This window comes from Hemiscyllium ocellatum, chromosome 10 (genome assembly GCF_020745735.1).
Source record: "Hemiscyllium ocellatum isolate sHemOce1 chromosome 10, sHemOce1.pat.X.cur, whole genome shotgun sequence".
NCBI lineage: Eukaryota > Metazoa > Chordata > Chondrichthyes > Orectolobiformes > Hemiscylliidae > Hemiscyllium > Hemiscyllium ocellatum.
The window spans coordinates 81,937,931-81,961,723 of NC_083410.1; the positions used below are offsets into that span (position 1 = coordinate 81,937,931).

General features: G+C 40.7%; 1 protein-coding gene across 4 annotated transcripts in view; it reads right to left on the reverse strand.

Annotated features, from left to right (window-relative positions):
- The window catches only part of agpat4 (1-acylglycerol-3-phosphate O-acyltransferase 4 (lysophosphatidic acid acyltransferase, delta)), a 192,394-nt gene that overhangs the window by 105,233 nt on the left and 63,368 nt on the right, over positions 1-23,793 (reverse strand). The window contains exon 1 of one of the 4 annotated variants that reach the window (XM_060831008.1): positions 8,533-9,063. The exons of the other annotated variants lie outside the window; for them this stretch is intronic. The gene's annotated coding sequence lies outside the window, so the exon portion shown is untranslated. Of the gene's footprint in view, positions 1-8,532; positions 9,064-23,793 lie in introns of those variants that run through there. 4 annotated transcript variants of the gene reach the window in all.

Genomic DNA, 23,793 nt, shown 5'->3' on the forward strand with positions numbered 1-23,793 from the left:
CTTTCTCCACAAAAGTGCAGCTAATGCCACTACACTGCCAAAACCCTGCATTTCCATCTTCACTAAGTTTCATTTGTTTTTGTCTGCCATGAAGGACAGATGTTGATCTGACCTTCAACTATCTCCTAAATTCCATTTTATATGAACATGACATGGTTGGCAACAATTACACCTTAAAACATGTCTCCCCAATCTATACTGCATCACTTTTTTTCATTCCTAGAACTCTCATGCACAGCTTCTCTATTTCCAAAAGTCTACACACTCAACATTGTTGTTCACCAATGCGGTATTCTTACTGGATCTGTGAAACACTTATTTATACACTTTTGTCTTTGCCTTTACACCACTTGTCCAGAAAAAAAAAAGGTGGCAGAGTGACTAGTTTAACAATGGAAGGGGAATAGCCGACCTCCCAGTTCAGGACCTTGTTTTTATTTTGTAAAAACTGTAGCAGTCACCAGATGGGAGAGTACTAGAAGGGTTGCAAGCTTCAGTAAGTGATTCTAACTGACTTTCTAAAATCTCTCTGGATGTTGCTCCCTTCTGCTTGTAAGAATCAGTGTTTGAATTTGTCTTTTTGCGAAGGGGTATGTTTATTGAATGTTACATTATTGGAACAGTTATAGATTTTATTGGATCCATTAAGTTTTCCAATGGTTAAGTTATTCTAAATTCCATTTTCTTCTATTTTTCAACTGTAGTGTTTTGCTTAAAGCCAAAAGGTTTGACCAGCTCCATCACACCTGGAATTCCTATTTCATACCAGACTTTAAAAATAAAAAGTTAGGGTCAAGGCCACCTTAAAATAATTTGAGGTTGTCTGGCCTGATCCATCAATAATTTGTAAACAAATTCTTGGTATTATCATAGCTGCAGTAGTTGACATAAATCAATGAGTGAGTGAAAAGTATTGAACCTTTCAAATATTTGGTTTAAAAAACCAAATTCTATTTTTGTTTTAAATCTTTGGGTCTTCATGTTTAAGCTCTCCAACAAACTCAACTGTGCAACAGCATGTAAAGTCAAGAAAATTAAACAACTTAACCTTTTTATTAGCAAGTTTATGAAGGGTTGATAAGTGTATAAAAACCTGTTCAAATGGCAGAAACACCAGCAACCAGAGGACACCAGCCTAAAGTAAAATTAGCAAGAAATGAGGGGGGAAAATGAAAGGAGATTAAGAAAAAAAAAATGCAAGCTTCAGTAAGTGATTCTAACTGACTTTCTAAAATCTCTCTGGATGTTGCTCCCTTCTGCTTGTAAGAATCAGTGTTTGAATTTGTCTTTTTGCGAAGGGGTATGTTTATTGAATGTTACATTAGATTGTGGAAACAGATTTATTGGGAAATTGTATTCATTCACAAAGATTAAAATGCAGGGCTTTAGAGAAAACAGCAGGAAGTGAGCATAATAGGGGAGCTCTTTCAAAGCTATATTTATCCACTTACATTAATCTCCTTAATGTTGTTGTAAATCACCCAACCACACCCCCTCAAAAAGAAATTCTGCTCCTGAAGCAATCATACAAAACCTCCTTTCAACATAGGGGAATAAGATTCATGTCTATCACAGTAACAAACGTTAGTCATGTTTGAGATGCTAAAGTAACTCTGTGGGAAGCTCGAGAAATGATTGCTGGGCGTCTTGCTGAGATATTTGTATCATTGATAGTCGAAGACTGGATGCTGGCTAACATGGTGCTATTGTTTAAGAAGTGTGGTAAGGATAAATCAGGGAACTATAGACCAGTGAGCCTGACGTCAGTGGTGGACAAGTTGTTGGAGGGGATCTCGAGGGACAGGTTGTACATGTATTTGCAAAGGCAAGGACTGATTAGGGATAGTCAACATGGCTTTGTGAATGGGAAACCATGTCTCACAAACTTGATTGAGTTTTTTGAAGTAGTAACAAAGAGGATTGAGGAGGGCAGAGCAGTAGATGTGATCTATATGGACTTCCGTAAGGCGTTCGACAAGGTTCCCCATGAGAGACTGGGATAGATCTAACCTAGGAAGATTAGATCTCTCAGAATACAGGGAGAACTAGCCATTTGGATACAGAACTCACTCAAAAGGTAGAAGACAGGATGGTGGTGGAGGGCTGTTTTTCAGACTGGAGGCCTGTGACCAGTGGAGTGCCATAAGGATCGGTGCTGGGTCCTCTACTTTTTGTCATTTACATAAATGATTTGGATGCGAACATAAGAGGTACACAGTAAGTTTGCAGATGACATCAAAATTGGAGGTGTAGTGGACAGCGAAGGACGTTACCTCAGATTACAACAGGATCTTGACCAGATGGGCCAATGCGCTAAGAAGTGGCAAATGGAGTTTAATTCAGATAAATGCGAGGTGCTGCATTTTTGGGAAAGCAAATCTTAGCAGGACTTATACACTTAAATGGTAAAGTCCCAAGGACGTTGGAGTGCAGGTTCATGGCTCCTTGAATGTGGAGTCGCAGGTAGATAGGATAGTGAAAGTGGCATTTGGTATGCTTGCTTTTATTGGTCAGAGTATTGAGTACAGGAGTTAGGGGGTCATGTTGTGGCTGTACAGGACATTGGTTAGGCCACTGTTGGCCTATTGCATGCAATTCTGGTCTCCTTCCTCTCAGAAAAGATGTTGTGAAACTTGAGAGGGCTCAAAAGAGTTACAAGGATGTTGCCAGAGTTGGAGGATTTGAGCTATAGTGAGAGGCTGAACAGGCTGGGTCTGTTTTGCCTGGAGCGTCAGAGGCTGAGCGGTGACCTTATAGAGGTTTACAAAATTATGAGGGGTGTGGATTGGGTAAGTAGACAAGGTCTTTTCCCTGGGGTCAGGAAATACAGAACTAGAGGGCATAGGTTTAGGGGGAGCCCAAGGGGCTACTTTTACACACAGGAAGGTGGCAACTGTATGGAATGAGCTGCCAAGAGGAATTGGTGGATGCTGGTACAATTGCAACATTTAAGGAGGCATTTGGATGAGTATATGAATAGGAAGGGTTTGAAGGGATATGGACTCGGTGCTGGCAGGTGGGACTGGGATATCTGGTCGGCATTTACGGGTTGGACTGAAGGGTCTGTTTCCATGCTGTACATCTCTACGACATTAGAGACACAAACTTCACATATCTGAAGAGAGGAGAAGAAAAGATGTGGGGGTTATTTCAACTTTGTCCACAGATGCTGTCAAGTTATTTTTTTTTAAATTGAAGTACTTATGCCCATATTCTAGCAGCTGCAGAACTTTGCTTTCCCATTCAAAGTAAAATGCATCAATATTATACATTTGCTCAGAATGTTCAGTTAAAAATATTTGAACCTTTAGTACTGCTGAACAAAAACAAAAAGGACATTGGGCTGAATCTTAGTTTTTAGGCCAAATGCAAACTGCATCAAGTTTACTGGAGTAATTCTTACCGCAAGGCCAAAAAAGCATGAGTTACATCTTATCAAACTCACCATGTTAAGAGGCATTTCACCCCTCATGGCAAATATCATATTTGACATTCAAAACATCTTACTGAGCACCATTCATGGAGCAACTTACCACTGACCAGCACATCAACACCAGTACCATTTAAAAGGCTATCAAGGACACTGGAAGCATGGTTCTAGATTTTTGGCCCATACAAAACGCAGACAGGGACTGAAACCACACCCTGCTTTGCAGGTCTGGACTTAAAGCTCCTGCAAAATGGGTAGGCAGAAGTGTTCCCTTTTGTTCCACCCTCCAGGACCAGTGGAGGTCTTGACACCTGACCATTCCATCCTAGACAGATTGCCATCCATGTTGAAGCAATTCAGCCATCTGAGAGGAATGCTTGGCAATGAAGATAGACAAAAATAAGTGAGGACTGCAGATGCTAGAGATTAGAGTCGTGAGTGTGTTGCTGGATGGCACAGCAGGTAAGGCAGCATCCAAGGAGCAGGAGATTTGACATTTTGGGCTTGAGCCCTTCATCAGGAATGAGGTTTGTGGGCCAGGGGGCAATAGGTAAATGAAGGTGGAGGAGAACGAGGGTGATAGATCGGAGGGGAGGGTGGAGCAGATAAATGGTAAAGATAGACAGGTCAAGAGGGCAGTGCTGAGTTGGAGGCTTGGGACTAGCTTACAAAAAAAAAGGTTGGTTTGGTGGGGTGGGGATGGAGCTGCAAAATGGAGGAAACTGGTTAAATTTTTCCATTAATGCCAAGTGATTGCAGAGTCCCAAGGCCGGGGACGAGGCATTCTTCCTCCAGGCATCAGCTGATTAGGGTTTGGCAAAGGAGGAGGCCAGGACCTGCATATTCATGGCGAAGTGGGAGAGGAAGTTAAAGTAGTCAGGTCAGTCACTGGTGGATGCAGGTGTCCAGAGATGTTCTGAAACGACCCAAAATAGAATGCCAACTTGCAGATAATTTCAGAGAACATCTCTAGAACACCCATCCAACCAACCCCACTGCCCGGTGACTGAATACTTCAACTCCCCCTCCTACTCCACCAAGGACATGCAGGTCCCAGACCTCCATTGCCAAACCCTAATAACCGGACGCCTTGAGGAAGAATGCCTCATCTTCCGCCTTGGCACTCTGCAACCACACAGGATGAACCCGGATTTCACCAGTTTCCTCATTTTCTCTTTCACCCACCTTATCCTAGTCCCAAGCCTCCAACGCAGCACTGCCCTCTTGACCTGTCCATCATCTTTCCCATCTATCCCGTTTCTCTCCTGACCTATCAATTTCTCTCCCACCTTCATTTACCTATTGCATTCTCTGCTACCTTCCCCCCAACGCCTCCAGCTCCACCCATTTACCTCTCAGACCCCCTATACACAAGCCTCATTCCTGAAGGGCTCAAGCCCGAAACACTGATACTTCTGCTTCCTGGATGCTGCCTGACCTGCTATGCTTTGCCAGCACCACATCCTCAACACTGAAGGAAGGCAGTCAGTCAATGTTATTCTGCCCTGTGCTAGCATAAGTGCCACCATTTCCCAGATACCTCAATTTCTGCTTTTGCACCCACCTCCCAGTAATATTCATGCTCTACCACTAATGTATGCAACAGATTCCCTATTCAACCTCACCCAGCCTGGGGCACCACTGACTCAGCACACTTTCTGAACTGCCTATTCACACTTCAGCAAGCTGCATCACCAATGTGTTACCCACTTTCATCTTCGAAACCACCTGCTTCTCCATTATTCTAGAAGGAAAAAAACAGTCCACAACAGGGCAGAAGGAGTCAACAGGACAGTGTGCTGCCTTTCATTCAGCATCTTGCCCTGTATGAGGATAATGACTAAAATTTTGCCTCAAGCAGGGCCTAGACTGATAATGGAAGTTTAATCTTGGAAGCTATGCCAGGATCCCAAAGTGAAGACTACCCTCATTGATAGATTGAAAGCCTGATAACTGTGGCAAGCTTCCTGGTTGTATGTTGGCACTAAATAGCAGGACAAGATTCTAGTTACATGAAGGAAGTACCTCTGGGTGAGGGCAATGCAAGAGGGGTGGGCTGGAAGCATTCAGTTGAGGTCAGAGTAAGTGAGCATTACGACAGTGAGTAAAGAGCCTACAGATGCAGCCTGATCTAAACCAAGGGTTTGGTGAGCATCCCTAAGCATAAAGCATCCATGCTGCAACATTAACAATAGTTGCAGGTCCTGTTCAAGATATAGCACAGATATGCAGTGTCCTGCAGGTGAATCAGATGAACCATGAAAGCTCAGAGACTGGTATGTCGAATACAAATGTCCATAGACATGTGGTGGGTGGGACAATTGCCCATCCCCATGAAGCATGCTCAAGATATCAGTGTCTGGTATTCAACATGGAAGTCCTTTGTGCAAATTGAATCCACCAACCATCCAGCTTTCTCCAGTCTAGTTTGCAGATTTGTTTTAAAAATATGTCTGAACAGATTAAGACCTGAATCAGGTCTTCTGGCCCAGAGGTTGAGATATTACTGTGCTACAACATCCCAGATGATGGCTAGTTTGTACGGAATGTTGACAAGATCACAGCACATGGCATGTCAGACTGTTAAAACACCTTGTTAACAAGAAATAATACTCTCAATTGGGGTACATTGTTACTCCCAAGTGGAGCATACAAGATGTGGTGAAAAAAAATCTAATGCTGATGGCCTCCTGGCTCAGTGCTAGGGACCAGTTAAGTTCTACTTGTCATAGACATACGTTATAACATTTCCAAATTGGTGGATTAAAATAGATTACAAGATTCAGCAAGATGACCTTGAAGTGGTGATTGCCCTCCCAAACATCTTGTCTGATACTACCATTAAATCATGCCATGGGGAAAAAAAAATTCTGTATATTTAGCAGCTTTGTATCTTGCACAGATGGAAAATGTTACTGCCAGAGTTTGCTTACCAACCAAATTACTCTCCTCTCACACAAAATAAATATTGTTGTTCCATTTAAAGTGTATTTCTTTTCAGCTTTCTTAATAAGCACAAGACGAAAAGCTTCAACAAAATGCATGTTTCCAGCAGTTAGAGAATGTAAACTTTTTCAATGACCTCTGTTGCAGATATACCCAACTTGTAATGCTCATGTAATACCAGTATAAAGGTATACTATTAAATCATTAAATGAAATGCCTACACAGTGCAGGTAGAAGCCATTTGGCCCATTAAGTCTGCATACCCTCAAAAGAGTATCCCAACAAAACCTAGCCCCCTACCCATATCCTCATCATCCCCACATATATCATGGCCCATCTTTGGGCTGTGGGAGGAAACCCCGAGCACCTGGCAGAAAAAAAACAAACAAACAGACACAGGGGCAATTGTGAAAACAGAGAATGTTAGCAATTGGAAACAGGGTGCAGGAGAAACTCAAATTAGGTCTCGTAGCATCTGTGGAGAAAAAGTAGTAGATATTTTGAACTCAATGACTCTCCAGTATCAAATTTGTTGTTTGAAAATAATGCACATTAAATTTCAAAGAACTCTCCATCGAGGTTAAAAAGGTGCTGACTTTTAGACAAGATTAATTAAATAGAAACAAGGTGCAAATGAAAAAAAGAATTCTGAAGAATAGGTTTAATCTCCTGACCAATTAGGTACAAAACAAACAAACAAACAAAAACAAACAACTGCACAAAGCAGATTATCAACAGGACATTGGTTAGGTCACTTTGGGAATATGGTATTCAATCTTGACCACCCTGCTATCGGAAGGATGTTGTGAAGCTTGAAGGGGTTCAGAAAATATTTACAAAAGATGTTTGCCGTTTTTGGAGGGTGGGAGCTACTGGGAGAGGCTCAATAAGTTGGAGCTATTTTCTCTGAAGTGTCAGAGGCTGACGGGTGACCTTATGGAGATTTATCAAATCATGAGGGGCATGGATAGAGTGAATAGTCAAGATGAAAGGGAGGTCTGCAGATGCTGGAGATCAAAGCTGAAAATGTGTTGCTGGAAAATCGCAGCAGGTCAGGCAGCATCCAAGGAACAGGAAATTCGACGTTTCAGGCATAAGCCCTTCTTCAGGAATGACGAAAGTGTGTCCAGCAGGCTAAGATAAAAAGGTAGGGAGGAGGGACTTGGGGGAGGAGCAATGGAGATGTGATGTGATAGGTGGAAGGAGGTCAAGGTGAGGGCGATAGGCCAGAGAGGTCAGGAAGAAGATTGCAGGTTAGGAAGGCGGTACTGAGTTCGAGGGATTCGACTGAGACAAGGTGGGGGGGGGGGGGGGGGGGGAATGAGGAAACTGGAGAAATCTGATTTCATCCCTTGTGGTTAGAGGGTTCCCAGGCGCTTCATGGAGGAAGAGCGCCTCTCCGCCCCCACCCCACTCCGGCCTATCACCCTCACCTTGACCTCCTTCCACCTATCACATCTTTATCGCCCCTCCCCCAAGTCCCTCCTCCCTACCTTTTGTCTTAGCCTGCTGGACACACTTTCCTCATTCCTGAAGAAGGGCTCATGCCAGAAATGTTGAATTTCCTGTTCCTTGAATGCTGCCTGACCTGCTGCGCTTTTCCAGCTGAATAGTCAAGGTACTTTTCCTGAGAATTGGAGGAGTGGGATGCAAAACTAGACAGTATAGATTCAAGTTGAAAAGGGAAAAAGCACGTCAGACTGTTTGAAATAGATTGCCAGAGGAAGTGTGGAGGCTTTACTACTTTTTAAAAATTACAACTTTTAAAATGGCACATGGATGGGTACATGAATAGAAAGGGTTTAAGAGGGATATGGGCCAAGTGCTGGCAAATGGGACTAGATCAATTTAGGTTTTCTGGTCAGCACGGACGAGTTGGACCGAAGGGTATGTCTCCATTCTGCACATCTGACTCTCTGGTCATCGCCACACTGCTGTTTTCGGGAGTTCGTTGTGTGTAAGCGGACTGTTAGGTTTCCAACTTCACAACTATGAAGTACAGGTAGACGTAAATACTTTATAGACATTGAAGTACTTTTACAGACCTTGAGTAGGCGCTACACAAATATACAGCTTACACTGCAACTCAGGACAAAATAAAATGTGCAACACGAAATGGGGTTACTTTTTTTCCTTTTTAAAAAGTCCATGCTTACCAATATACCATTAGCTGGAAATCAAACACTTGGCTTTCCAGTGAAGAGCAGGTTAAAGTATATTCCCATTCTCTTCAGATTCAGTTCCAGTCATGTTCTGAAGCAGTGCCCTCCTGTTTAGTGAGATTAAAACCTCGGAACGTTTCCGGCTTGCTTCTGCCGTTGTTTGCACACTCGGCGGTTTAAATCAGCTTTAAAGTCAGCGCCTCTGTCCCCAGATGTTTAGGGTGTCCGATTTAACTGGCATCTGATGGATGTCGTTGCCTCCATTTGCCGCCGACCTACTGCCTGCTCCGCTTCGATGTTGAGGCCCATCCCCCCCTTGCCTCAGCTTCCCGCCTCCCACTGTGCGCGCGCTGAGCCCATCCGTCTCGAGAGTGTAGACGGTTAGAACAAAAAAAAGTCCGGTTTGAATGAACGGCGGCTCAAGCCACCTCGGCAAGATACAGTTCTCCGAGGGCTGCGTAGGTTCTGACAGTTAACTACCTTGCTTTGGTAAAGCATTTTGCTGATGTATTTTTTGAAAGGTCAGTGACCTGAAACATTACCACAATTTTCTCCCCAAACTCCATAGATGCTGCCAGATCTGTGGAGTTATTTTCTGTACCATTTTCCTCCCCAATAGTTGCTTTGAATGCTCTTTTTCCACCTTCCCTTCTAGGCTATAGATGCCGGAACATTATCAGTTTTATGACAGTGCTGTCTTCGCGGTACTGTACATATCAGGTTTCCAAACTGTTCAGGAGCTTCTGTTGATTCCTCCACCCTCTGGCCAAGTAGGTTGTGGCCAGTTGTGGAGTGACTGTCAGCAGATTATACAACCATACCACTACCAACCCTAAGGATTGATATACAAGCATGACTTTTGGACATGCAAAAAAAAATGTTCACAGCCTGGCAGCTGTCAAGTTTTTTTTTAAAAAGCTACCTCAATGGAGGAGGGGGAAGAAAAAGAAAAGAAAGAAAGAGGGGGACACAGTTCTCTAGCAGCTTCAGCTCCAAGACTAAAATTTCAAACAGCTGAAAGCAAAACTAAAGAGCTTGGGTCTGGTAAAGCCGGATTTCTACCCCTTTTTTTGTCTCATTTTTGTAAAAAAAAACTATTTACTCTGCTTTTCATGGAACATGATTTGGGAGGTGTCAGTTTTGGACTGGTGTGTAGAAAGTTAAAAATCACAACACCAGGTTGGAAGCACTAGCTTTCAGAACGGAGACACTGCACCAGGTTTACAACATCCCTCTTAAAAGAGGTGCAGATCAGAACAAATCCCTCTTGAAGAGGCACAGATCATCACAGAATGTGTAAATACTACTTTCAACCTCAGTGGGTACAAAAGATGCCTTATAGAATGTTTTGGGACAGTTTAAGTAGTTCTTTCTGGAGATAACCAGAAAGCAGACTATACTAGACGGGATATGAAGCAAATCGTTAAGATTGAAGATCTCTAAATAACTATAATCATATTTTATAATCAAAGACTAGAATGGTAATTTTTTTAAAAATAAAAAAGGGCATTTATGAAAAAAAACTCCAGAGTGAACTGGCAAATTAGGTTAATGGTATAAGAAGTCAATAGAAATGCCATGTTAGATATTTTAAAAAGGGGATATTTCAGATAATGTTCCAATGAGAAATAAAAATTCCAAGAGTAAGTGGTTAACTGAAAAAAAAGAGTTAAATAGTATCAAAATAGAAAAAAAAGCATATTATTGCACAAAAACAGGTGGCCAGTCTCACTATTAAACAATGCAAGAGACTAAATCAGAAGGGGAACAATTAGGGTAGAGAAAGCTTGCTGGAAATGATCAACAAGAGTTTCTGTAGATAACAAAAAAGTGAACATTGCTCAGAGAAAAAGTCTGAAAAAAAAAATGAACATTGAGATAGCAGATAACTAGAAATGTATTTTATATTTATCCTCCCTTTCAGGACCAAAGTAACTTCCCAGAAATGAAAGGGGGAAAGATCCCAGAAAATTACAACCACTAGGAAAGCGATACTGAATAAATTGTTGGACCAGTTGGTTGTCAAGTCTTTTAGTTATTATCCATTTTGGCAGAAGATAAACAGCACATCATCCAAATGGTGAGAAATTACCATATTGCAGCAGATCTGGTAGAATCTGTGAAACAAACATTTCAAGTCTAATGATTTCTTCAAAACACAGACAGTTCTGAGGAAGGTCACTAGACCTAAAACATTAACTCAGATTTCTCTTCACAGAAGCTGCCAGACCTACTTAGCTTTTCCAGCAACGTCTGATTTGATTTCTGATTTACAGCATCCACAGTTTTTTTCAGTTTGTTTCACACCACATTTCATCAAATGCTGTCTTGATGGCAAGGCCATATACCACCTCCTCCAGTAAGCTCAGTATTTTGTGTTTGGACCAAGGCTACAATGGAAGTCAGGAGCTAATTCACATTGGCAGAACCCAAATGCAGCATGCAAGGTAAGTGCTGCTTTAAAGTGTTGTCAATTACCCTTTCCATTGCTTCCTCAAATCATTACCAAAGTAAGTTGGACAACTGCTACATTATCAGGTTGATTCCAGTTTTTCTAGTGCAGCTGCAAAACTTGCCTTAGGGTGTTAGTATTAAGACTTAAGCTTCGTAACTGCCATGACAAAGATATTATAAAGGCCCAAAGGCTTCAGCCATTTCTTAACAACATGGAGTGAATTTGGCTGGAGACCAGCAGGGATGCTGGGGAACCTTAGAAGGTCAAAGGGGATCATCCACTTGTAACTAGCGTCGGCCAAAAATATGAAGTGCACTACCTGCATCTTTACACTGATGTGCTGAACACTGCTATGGTGATAATTGTGAAACCTCTAGTTAGCCATAGAGATGTACAGCACGAAAGCAGACCTTTCGATCCAACTCATCTATGCCGACTAGATATCCCAACCTAATCTAGTCCCATATCCCTGTAAGCCCTTTCTTTCATTTACCCATCCAGATACCTTTTCAAAAAAATGTAATTGTACCAGCTTTCATCACTCATTCCATACATGTACCACCCTGTGTAAAAAGGTTGTCCCTTTGATCCCTTTCATCTTTCCCCTAAACTTATGCCCTCTAGTTCTGGACTCCCCCACCCCAGGAAAAAGACAGACTTTGTCCATTTATTCTATCCATGCCCCTCATGATTTTGTAAACCTCTAAGGTCACCCCTCAACCTCCAATGCTCTAGGGAAAACAGCCCCAGCCTATTCAACCTCTCCCGAAAGCTCAAATCCTCCAACATTTACAAGGATGTTGCCAATCTTTTCTGAACCCTTTCAAGCCTCACGACATCCTTCCCACGTAAGGAAACCAGAATTGCACGCAACATTCCAAAAGTAGCCTAACCAACATCCTGTACAGCCGGAATACAGCCTCTGAACACCTTTCCTTTATTGGTTAGAACATTGAGTAAAACATACCAAGCACCTTCACTATCCTATCTACTTGCAACTTCCCTTTCAAAGGAGCTACAAACCTGCACTCCCAAGGTCTCTTTGTTCAGCAACACTCCCTAGGACCTTATCAAATGGACAGTCCTACTAAGATTTGCTTTCCCAAAATGCAGCACCTGGCATTGATCTAAATTAAGCTCCATCTGCCTTTCCTCAGCCCATTGGCCAATCTGATCAGGATTCCATTGTAATCTGAAGTAACTTTCTTTGCCGTCCACTATAAATTCCAATTTTGGTTTCAGCTGCAAACTGCTAGTTGAAACGACCGTGTATTTTTGTTTAATTGTCCACTGATATATTGTAGCTTAAGCTCTCTTAAAAGTTTAAAATTATGAGCAAGTGTTGACAACTGATGTGACCAAAATCACCTCAAAATGCTTGTGCAGTTAGAAGATCATTTCTTAAAGAGAAAAAGAGTCAAGGGCAGGAGGATAATTCAGTAAGATGAATATAAAATCAGCTGGAATCTAGTCAATATAATAAACTTATGGTTGAATTGGTAGGAAGAGATACCCGGAAGAGATTGGTTCTATTCACTCTCGTGTGACCACAAAAATGACTGAAAAGAAGTGGGGGAAAAAAAAAGTGAACTGCGGTTCCACAAATCTTCAAAAAAAACTTTTCCACAAGCCATTAAATTGTGCATAATGAATGATTTATTTTCCTTACTTTTACCTCAAATTTTGTAGGCATATTAGTTCCAACATAACCAAAGTGAACATTTTTAAAAGATCATCATCAGTGTTCCGTGGAGGCCCTAGAAGGAAGAAATGAAAATCTCTAACAAGATTTATCAAGTTACTTCATATTTCCTTTGTTCTACTGGTGACAGCCACAAGTTTTCAATTCTTCCTTCATACTTCTATTTACTCATTCCATACAGCATCCTAGCAAGTGTCCATTATTCTAACCTCTTAATATCCAATTAAAGACACGCCTTTGCCTCAGAAAACCACTGGAATTTAAAAAAAAAGAAAATATCACATCACCCATCACCAATTGAAAATTCAAATTGAAGTTTCAGCTTTGGTACGGCTATGTATTCATGAAAGAATTTTTGGTTAAATTAAGCAGAGTAACAAGTTGAAGAAAAAGTTTAAATCCTGCTTGAAAATGATAGCACACTCTCCAGATAGACTGGCTCTCCAAAAACAATCCAGCAGAATCACGTTTAGATAAATGTTTCATTTTTTAAAGTTCATGTTAATTTTAATGTTTTTTGTTCTTTTAACATTGGACTTTTGGAAAAAAAACATTAACTATTTTGACAAGGAGTTGCTAACTAATGTTGGTAACCTAATGTCCTTTCATTAACAGCAGTACAGACACATGAGTAAAACATTCTGGATCAGTGGGGCTGGAAGAACACAGCAGTTCAGGCAGCATCCAAAGTGCAGCAAAATTGACATTTCGGGCAAAAAGCCTTTCACAGTTTTTCCTCAGGAAATCCGTAAATGTGCATGTGTTGTTTTGTTATTGATACACCATTGCAGCTCAAGTTATGTATAGTCAGATTCTACATAAATATATGGCTGACAACTACTTTGATTCAGACTTACAGCAGAAAAAAAAAGGTGAAGTGAAGCCACCATGATTTGTTAACATACTTGATAACCAACAGTTGTTCAATTTTGACAAAAAAAAACAATGAGTTGGTTTGAGCGGACGATAGGAAAAAAAGAGATCACTCAAAATTTCTAGGGTTAACTCAGCAACTAGTTTTCCAGACAGCATCAAATACAGATTTGGGTTTTGCCCACAATTCCTTAGCAACCTCTCCAAAACCATATGGCAGGCTAGGATTCCTGATGCAGAGAAAGATGGAAGTTCTATATATAAAAAAGGTGTTTCTCTATGAATTTTAATGTCACTAGCTCCTAATTTAATTTATCAATTAATAACTGAAGGGAGAGCAGTAAAGGTATTACCCGAGACTTCAGTTTCAGCTCAAATTTAGCCCTCAGCTACAAATTTCCTTCAGCCTTGCAATTCTTATGCAATGTCCAAATATTTTCCAGTGAGGGAGGTCAAACAGCACTGTTGGTATATTAGTTCAGGAAGGCAGTTCTCCACCTCCTCCTCAGGGTTGTTCAATATGCACATTTAAATACTGGCATAGTCATCATGCATATTCCACAAATAGAATAATCTTGAAATAAAACAAATCAACATTTTTTTGGGAGCAAATTAAATTCAACCTCTGGATGTTTGCTGTTCGCCATAAGTTGTTTCATTACTACTTTTCTGGATCCTAATGTCACACAGACGGATGAATCAGCTCCAATTACAAATAAAATTATCCAGGTAAAAATACTGCAAATGAGTACTTCAAAGTTCTATCAATCAGTTGAGAAGCATCAGGAGAGAGAACGAGAGCGAGAGATGAATTCAGGTTAGCACGATAGCTCAGTAGTTAGTACTGCTGCCTCAGCACCAGGGACCCAGATTCCACCCTTGGGCAATTGTCTGCATGGAGTTTGCACATTCTCCCAGTGTCTGCACGAGTTTCTTCTGGGTGCTCCAGTTTCCTCCTATAGTCCACAGGTGTGATGGTTAAGTGGACTGGGCAATTTATCATAGCCAGAGTCTAGGGAAAAGGGGGCTAGATTGATTAACCCTGCTATAGTGATTAACCCTCCATGGCTACAGGGAGGGTGGGATGCCTCGAAGGAGGGCTGGTGTGGATTTGATGGGCTGAATGGCCTGCTTCAACACTGAAGGGAATCCTGTGATTAGTGCTGTTTCTGTCCACAGGTGCTTCCTGCTTGGAAGAATATTTCTAGTTTTATTTTATTCCTTATGATTATCACAGAGATTAAAAGTTTAATTGAATCTAGATGAATTAGATGGTAATCCTCAGGCTTTCTGCATCATTGCTATTAACTTTATTTTTCACCAGCAATTTCATAACTATCTCCCAGGCCACTCATTACTTTCAGCTTCTAAATGACAATTTTTTTTAAGCAAAACTCAAGTATACAATTTTCTGCTTTTCAGCAAACCTAAAAAAAAATTGACAAGTAAAGTGACAAATAACTGCACAGCATTAAGTTCATTTTTAACTATCCAAAATTCATATTTTTCAATATTTAATGAGAGCAGAGTCAGCTGGGATAGGACTTCAAGAAATGGATTAGAATCTGCAATTAGTCCCTTCCAGTATGGCAGCAACAATAGTGGACAGGCTCACATGATTTAACCAAATTTTTTGCAAGGTTTGTAGCTCAGGTTGAGGTTTAGGTTTGCTCGCTGAGCTGTAGGTTTGATATCTAGACGTTTCATTACCTGGCTAGGTAATATCATTAGTGGCGACCTCCAAGTGAAGCGAAGCTGTTGTCTCCTGTTTTCTATTTATAGGTTTGTCCTAGATGGGGTTCCTGGGGTTTGTGGTGATGTCATTTGCTGTTTGTTTTCTGAGGGGTTGATAGATGATATTTAGATCTACGTGCTGGTTTATGGCGTTGTGGTTGGAGTGCCAGGCCTCTCAGAATTCTCTGGCATGTCTTTGCTTAGCCTGTCCCAGAATAGATGTGTTGTCCCAGTCGAAATGATTTTTTTTTCCTCCGTGTGTAGGGCTATGAGGGAGAGGGTCATGTCTTTTTGTGGCTAGCTGGTGTTAGTGTATCCTGGAGGCCAACTTTCTTCCTGTTTGTCCTACGTAGTGTTTGTGGCAGTCCTTGCAGGGAATTTTGTAGACGACATTGGTTTTGTCCATGGGTTGTACTGGGTCTTGCAAGTTTGTTAGCTTTTGTTTGAGAGCATTGGTGGGTTTGTGTGTTCCTAGGATTCAGAGGGGTCTTAGTAGTCTGGCTGTCATTTCTGAAACATCTTTGTATGGTAAGGTCGTTAGGGTTTCTGGCTGTGTTTGGTCTGCTTGTCATGGTTTGTTCTTGAGGAATCTGCGGACTGTATTTTGAGTATCCGTTCTTCTGGAATACTTTGTATAGGTGGTTCTCCTCTGCAGTTTAGACGAACTTCGAAAAACAGTGTGAGGTGGCTCGTTGGAATAGTGTTCTATTCCAACGAGCCACCTCACACTGCAGCACGACAAGCAGAACACTAGCTAGCCACAAAAAGACACTACCTTCTCTCCCTCGTAGCCCTACACACGGAGGGGAAAAAACCCACCATTTTGACTGGGACAACACATCTATCCTGGAACAGGCTAAGCAAAGACATGCCAGAGAATTCCTAGAGGCCTAGCACTCCAACCACAATGCCATCAACGAACACAGATCTAGATACCATCAACCCCTCAGAAAACAAACAGGAAATGATATCACCACAAACCCCATCCAGGACAAACCTATATAAAATAGAAAGTAGGAGACAACAGCTTCGCTTCACTTGGAGGTCACCACTGATGTTACCCAGCCAGGTAATGAAATGTCTGGATATTAAACCTATAGCTCAGCGATCAAACCTACACCCTATTTAATCAAAATGTCAATACATCTGTCAAAGCAGTGTTCATCTTTAGACAAGCCTGTAAAAGGTTGTTTGTACTATGCAGGCAATCCTGGTTTGTAAAAGGGTACCATTATGGAATCTGTTCACAAGTCAATTTCTATGCAAGTTTAAAATCACAACACCAAATTAGAGTCCAACAGGTTTATTTGGAATTACAAGCTTTCGGAGCACTGCTCCTTCATCAGTGGGGCAGGATTACAGGACACAGAATTTATAGTAAAAGATCAAAGTGCCATAAAACTGATGTGATGTACATAGAACATAGAAGGATACAGCGCAGTACAGGCCCTTCGGCCCTCGATGTTGCGCCGACCGAATCCTACCTAACCTATACTAGCCCAATAACTTCCAAATGCCTATCCAATGCCCGCTTAAATGACCATAAAGAAGGAGAGTTCACCACTGATACGGGCAGGGCATTCCATGAACTCACAACCCGCTGTGTGAAGAATCTACCCCTAACATCTGTCCTATACCTACCACCCCTTAATTTAAAGCTATGTCCCCTAGTAACACCTGACTCCATTAGCGGTAAAAGGTTCTTAGTATCTACCCTATCTAAACCCCTAATCATCTTATACACTTCTATCAGATCTCCCCTAAACCTTCTCTTCTCCAATGAGAACAGCCCCAAGTGCCTCAGCCTTTCCTCATAAGATTTTCCTACCATTCCAGGCAACATCCTGGTAAACCTCCTCTGCACTCGTTCTAAAGCTTCCACATCCTTCCTATAGTATGGCGACCAAAACTGCACACAATACTCCAGATGAGGCCGCACCAGAGTCTTATACAACTGCAACATGACCTCAGGACTCCGGAACTCAATTCCTCTGCCAATAAAGCCCAGTACACCATATGCCTTCCTCACAGCACTATTTACCTGGGTGGCAACTTTCAGAGATCTGTGTACATGGACACCAAGATCCCTCTGCTCATCCACACTACCAAGTAGCCTACCATTAGCCCAGTAATCCATCATCTTGTTATTCCTACCAAAGTGAACGACTTCGCACTTAGCTACATTGAATTCCATTTGCCACATTTCCGCCCAGCTCTGCAACTTATCTATATCCCGCTGTAACCTACCACTTCCTTCCTCACTATCCACAACTCCACCGACTTTTGTGTCATCCGCAAACTTGCTTACCCAGCTTTCAAGTCCTTCCTCTAGATCATTTATAAAGATAACAAAAAGCAATGGTCCCAAAACAGATCCTTGTGGTACACCGCTAGTAACTGCGCTCCAAGATGAACATAATCCATCAACTACTACCCTCTGTCTCCTTCCAGCCAGCCAATTCCTAATCCAAACCTCTAATGTATCCTCAATGCCATACCTCTGAAGTTTTAGCATTAGCCTACCATGGGGAACCTTATCGAACGCCTTACTAAAATCCATATACACAACATCTACTGCTTTACCCTCATCCACTTCCTTGGTCACCTTCTCAAAGAACTCAATAAGGTTTGTGAGGCACGACCTGCCCTTCACAAAACCATGCTGGCTATCCCTGATCACGTTATTCCTACCCAGATGTATTGAACAAACTTAGATTGCTGTTAAGTCTAATCATTTAGCACAGGGATGCAGGTTTTGATTGATTAAATATGTAAATCCCAGAACTTCAAATCACAGTCCCAAGATAAAACCTTAAGTTATCAGTATTAAAAGTGAAAGCTCAGCTCAGACTATGCATTAGTGTTTTCAGAGATAGCGGGGATGGAGAGAGGCACTAGGCATCTGTACTACTCTAGCTAGGCAGTGAATTCAGATGCTCCTAAGGCTACCTAAAATAAGTTTTTACCCCAATACCTTGTGATGGAGAGGCAGTTAATACTATCCTTGCTGGAGACAAAACTGAAATAACATGGATAATGAAGCATTAAGAAGTGAATTGCTCTCTTTACCTTATTGCATTAATTTTATCTCATGAAATTAAAAAAAGGAAGTCTTGTCAACAAAGACCACTTTTTAAATTCAATATCCTCATGAATTTAAACAGAATGGGTATATTTATGCTGTGAAAACAAGTTTTAGTATAGTTTGTATGTTTTGGTGACAAATTTTCCCCTTAGGCTATATCCTCTTCTTCAAAAGTCATCTGAAACACAGGCCTCGGAAGCAAGATTGAAACTTGTAGCATTCTTCTGAACTAAAGTTGTCCCCAAAACTCTTTCAAACCAGGGAAAGATGTTTGAAACTTAAATCACTATCCTAACTTAAACATGGTAACCAATCTATTCTAAATCTGGCCTTCAACATATTTCTATCTTACTGATAATCTAGGCAGTTGTGGCTTTGATGTTAAAGTTTTTTTGATAATATTCCTACGAAGCTCCTTAGCCTGTCTTACAATAAATGCAAGTTGCTAATGGAAGTTTGCAAGACTGAACGACAATGATTTTACTTGTTAAAGTCAATTGAGATGGACACTGAAGTTCCTGTTTTGCACCCGTGTTCCCATCCAAAAGCAGTCAGTCAGTCATTATATCTATACATTCTCTGCTGTGAACATCAGATTGTTCACAGCTGAGCCACGTTCAGTCAGATAGAGGGTTTTGTAGTAATGGGCTCCGTAGTTGAGGCACAGTACTACCAAGCCTTATTTCTTGTGCTGAGTCTAAGAGTGTCTAATTATCAGTGATAGAACATAGGTCACTGGTGAGTCTAAAAAAGTACTTGTAATAAACTACCTCTTAAGACATGATAGCAATAGGTATAAGTTATATTGACTAGTTGACCTTATTGTAATTATGCCCAGCGATGACAATTCTGAACCCAATCAGAATCTCATGCAACTGCCTAGTTGGCCACCCAAAGATTGTGACATCACATTGGCAGGAGCTAAATGCAACTTCAGCGTCAACTATTTCAGTCCCATTATCTTCAAAATGGAAAACTTTTCTTGTTTTGGAATCAAAAAAAAAGGTTGTTATTTCTGCCATCCACTGTTTTAAAAGCACATCCTTTAACTCCAGTGATGCTATTTTTAAATAGATGGGATAGATTTTTTCTTTAAAAATGGGAGAAATTCTGGATTGAACTATGAAATTCTTCAAAGACAATGCCAAGTAGTAACTTGCTCCAGTTGAGACATCAGGAGGTTTACAAGACCAATATTGGGAGCACAGTTGTTTGGAGGGCATCCTGGGCAGTGAGCCACCAACCAATTTTCATTTTGTGCTTTGTTCCATTTCTCCAATGTTGCAAAAATGATTTTTATGAAAAATACATTCAAGCAAGGATGTTTAAAAATTTCAAAGATACCTTCAAATTATCTTCCACTGTGGAGGTTGAAATTGTCTAAAGCTCTATAGCTAACTATGTCACCTGAAATTACTGCACATTTCTAAAATTAAAATTTGCATTATTGCTTATACAAGAGTGACCTGAAAATACAATGCACTGGCTGTTCCTGCTTCATAATGGGACACTTACTTTCATTGATGTTTCTAGGCACAGCAAGTATTAAATTTCACATCTCCCAATGTGAAAGATAAACTAGTAAACTAAGCACCTGTGTACAGTACACAGATTTCAAACCAAACAGACAGGAACTGCATGCTTCCTTGCAGCAGAAAATACATATTTAGATTACAAATACAGCCAAAAGGATGATCTGTCAAAACTGAGAAACGTTGTAACGAATGCCTTCTTTCACTTAATATCAGCAAATTGACTTGATGTAAAAAAAGTAATATAGTTTTAATTAAATAATATAAATTTCATAGCAATGAGGCACTAGTGTAAAAATGAGTGCCTTACAGAACCAAGTTGTAGTGACTGGGTGTCCTGGTTCAAAAGACATGGAGCCTCTAATCTAATCACTGCCATTCCACCACAAGACCCTTTTTGCAGGTTGAACAAGGCACGAATATTGCCGACAGCAGCCTTGATTCGATTAAACCAAAACAAGGAAGGAATATTCCCAGTGTTAAAAGGTAACTGACCTCTGTTAGTGATAATTTGATGCTCAGCACCCTGACCAACAAGAAGAAAAAAAGGCTAAGGTTCCTTCTGCATGTCACTGCCCAAGTAACCCTAAAGGAAAATGTGATGTGTGCACACCAGAAGGAAGTGGGATCAGATTTGGACATGTCAGTTTGGACAAATAATCTCTCAACATTCAGGATGAAATATGAAGGTTAATCACTTTGCAAGTTCAAATGCAACTGTACACTGACTTAAGTCACATCTTTAGGAAATAGAAAAGTAGGAGTACACCTTGAAGAACACTGATTGTAGAAAAGAACTAACAGTCTTTCCATTTGCAATTGTTTAAGGGATTTTCACACTTAAGATGGACTGAAGCCACTCCTCCAAAATGATAGTCATACATCATACAGTAGTGCAATCTGCATTGTGCAGTTGGTGCAGAAGAGTGATATAGTTTAAAAACTGCAGGCTTCAAAATTGGGTTTCACCTAAGGTCTGTTTGGTGCTGGGCCTTAAAGATAGCTGTGTTTGCACATGTAACACTATTGATATTATTCTAATTAGAAGAAGATATGGAGGATTACAGATGCTGAAAAGTCAGAGTTGAAGAAGTGTGGAGCTGGAAAAAGCACAGCAGGTCAAGCAGCAGAGGTGCAAAGAGTCGATATTTCGAGCCATGACCTTTTATAACTCCTGATGATAGGTCCCAACCGGAAACATCAACAGTCTTGCTCCTCTGATGCTGCTTGACCTGCTGTGCTCTTTCCAGCTAATTGGATGAAGATGGAAGCAGAGGTATGTACTTAACTGACTGCTTCTATTTTTGAACCACAAAACAAATATTGGCCTCTTTAAACATATTTAAATAAAATAAACTTTCAAAAACACTACATAAATATAAAATTGTAAAGAAGTTGTATTATTTGAGAGAACAATTTGATTTGGAAAAGTCAAATGTCCTTCTTTGGTGAGGCCACAACAGGAATCTCTTAAAAAAAAAGTGTCACGCACTTACATGCAGATAGTTTATAAATAATACAAGATTGAAGTCTTCATAGAAATTGATCATTGATCCATCACCAGTATTGTTTCTGTGAAGGAGTAAATCATTTCCCTGCTTGCTTTAAAGTCCTGCAGATTCTTCCTTTACAATTAAATATCCAATTCCTTGTTGAATTCTTCAATTGAACTGCCTCCATCTTACCCAGGCAGTGCGTTCAAGATCCTAATCACTCACTGCATGAGAATTTCTCATGGTGTTGTTACTTCCTTTGACTGACTGAGAACCAGGGTATAGATTTAACACTCCTTCCAACAACTTGGACAATTTCTTATTACGCTCATGATTTTGAATACATCAAAAAAAATTTTTTCCCCCTTTTAAAGAAAAGAAGTGTACCAACTTCTCTACTCCATTTACAGCTGCCTTCTGGTCAGAATACAATTCAGCTTGTGAACAACCCAGGGACTGCCTGTAGTCTTATGCGCTGTAACACCTTCACATCCTTCCTACAGTATCATGTCCAGAACTGAAACCAAATCAATCAGTGTTTTATCCACATTTAATACAACCACATTGCTCTTTGTGCTTAGTATCCTCTAGTAAAGTCTGGAATACTGCCTGCTGTATTAACTTTCTCAAAACAGCTCTTACCTTACATGACCTTTGCACGTATATAAATCAGGTCTCCTTGCACCTGCAACCACTTTAAAATTCTAACTTTTCAATTACAATAGTCTCTGCATTCTTCTTACTAGACGGAATCATTTCACACTTTTGCATTAAAAAATTTCACCTGTCATTTGACTACCCATTCTAGAACCTGTCTAGGTCCTTTTGAAGTTTTACACCATTCTTGCAGTTCCAATATACCCAAGTATTGAAGTTTTGCAAATTTTGAAATGGTGTCTCATTTACCAAGGTGATTGGATACCTTGGGGTGAAGAGGAGGTATAAACATGAATCCTTGCAGAGCTCTACCATAAAACTTTTCCAATCTAATAAATCTCCATTAACCACTTTCCTGTCACTCAACCAATTTTTGTATCCATGTTGTCAATCTTTTATATAAAAAAAGTTCTAGCTTTTCTTAAGTCTATTGTGCAGCAAATGCTTTTCTTGATGTTCCGTAGGGGAGAATTCCTCATATGAATGAAAGCAGAAGCAGACCATTTGACACCTCAAGCCTCCTCTGCAGTTTGTTAGAATTACTGATTGTGAAGGCTCAGTATTGTTTGTGTTATATGTTAATGATTTAGCCTTAAATATGGAAGGCATGATTAGAAAAGGTTGCAGAGTACACAAAAGCCAGATAGTTGATACTGTAAAAGGATGGCTGTCAATGAAGGATGGTATCAGTCATTTGGTTGAGTGGGTAAAAAAAAGTGCACATTTATTTGGGAAAAAGGTAAATAAAAACAAAAGGAATACAGAATAATGGAGGGTGATGTTAGTATCCTGGGCAGCACAGTGGCAAGCACTGCTGCCTCACAGCGCCAGAGACCCGGGTTCAATTCCCACCTCAGGCGACTGACTGTGTGGAGTTTGCACATTCTCCCAGTGTCTGCATGGGTTTCCTCCAGGTGCTCCGGTTTCCTTCCCCCAGTCCAAAATATGCAGGTTAGGTAAATTGGCCGTGCTAAATTGCCTGTAGTGTTAGGTGAAGGGGTAAATGTAGGGGAATGGGTCTAGGTGGGTTGCGCTTCGACGGGTCGGTGTAGACTTGTTGGGCCGAAGGGTCTGTTTCCACACTAAGTAATCTAAATCTATCCAAGGTGTGTTTTTTTTTAAAATCTATGTCCACAGTTCCTGAACATAACAGAGCAAATAGATAAAGGAGAAAAAAAAAGGAGGAATGTGGGATGATTTACTTCATTGAACAAGTATTAAAATACTAAAAGAAAAAAGGATAAGTGGAACTGTACAGGACATTAGTTAGACTACACCTGTAGTTTTACATACATGGCGATATCCGATGCTAAAAACAGAGGAGATTTAGAAGAATGTTGCCAGGCTTTGAAAATTTGTAACTATGGAGGCAAGATTGGAAATGCCAAATGCTGGGAAGTGTAATTAGAATGAGCAGTTCATTTATTCAGGTGGCACAGGTACAATGAACTGAAATGGCCTTTAATTTGTGGTTCTATAACCTATTTGTGTTACAAATCACATTCTTATCTTTACCTGGTTTGGTTTGGTTTGGTTTGATTTTCTCTTTTCTAGCATGATTATCCCTACTATAAAGATATTAAATTACGTTGTTTCCATTGCCTGAGGGAAACCTTCAAAATTCTGTAGTGAAAAATGTGACCCCCAATTTTAAGACAGCGTCCCCTAGTTCTGGGCCATTTTCCTGTCCCCCTTGTTAACAGCATTTAGCACATCACTTCAGA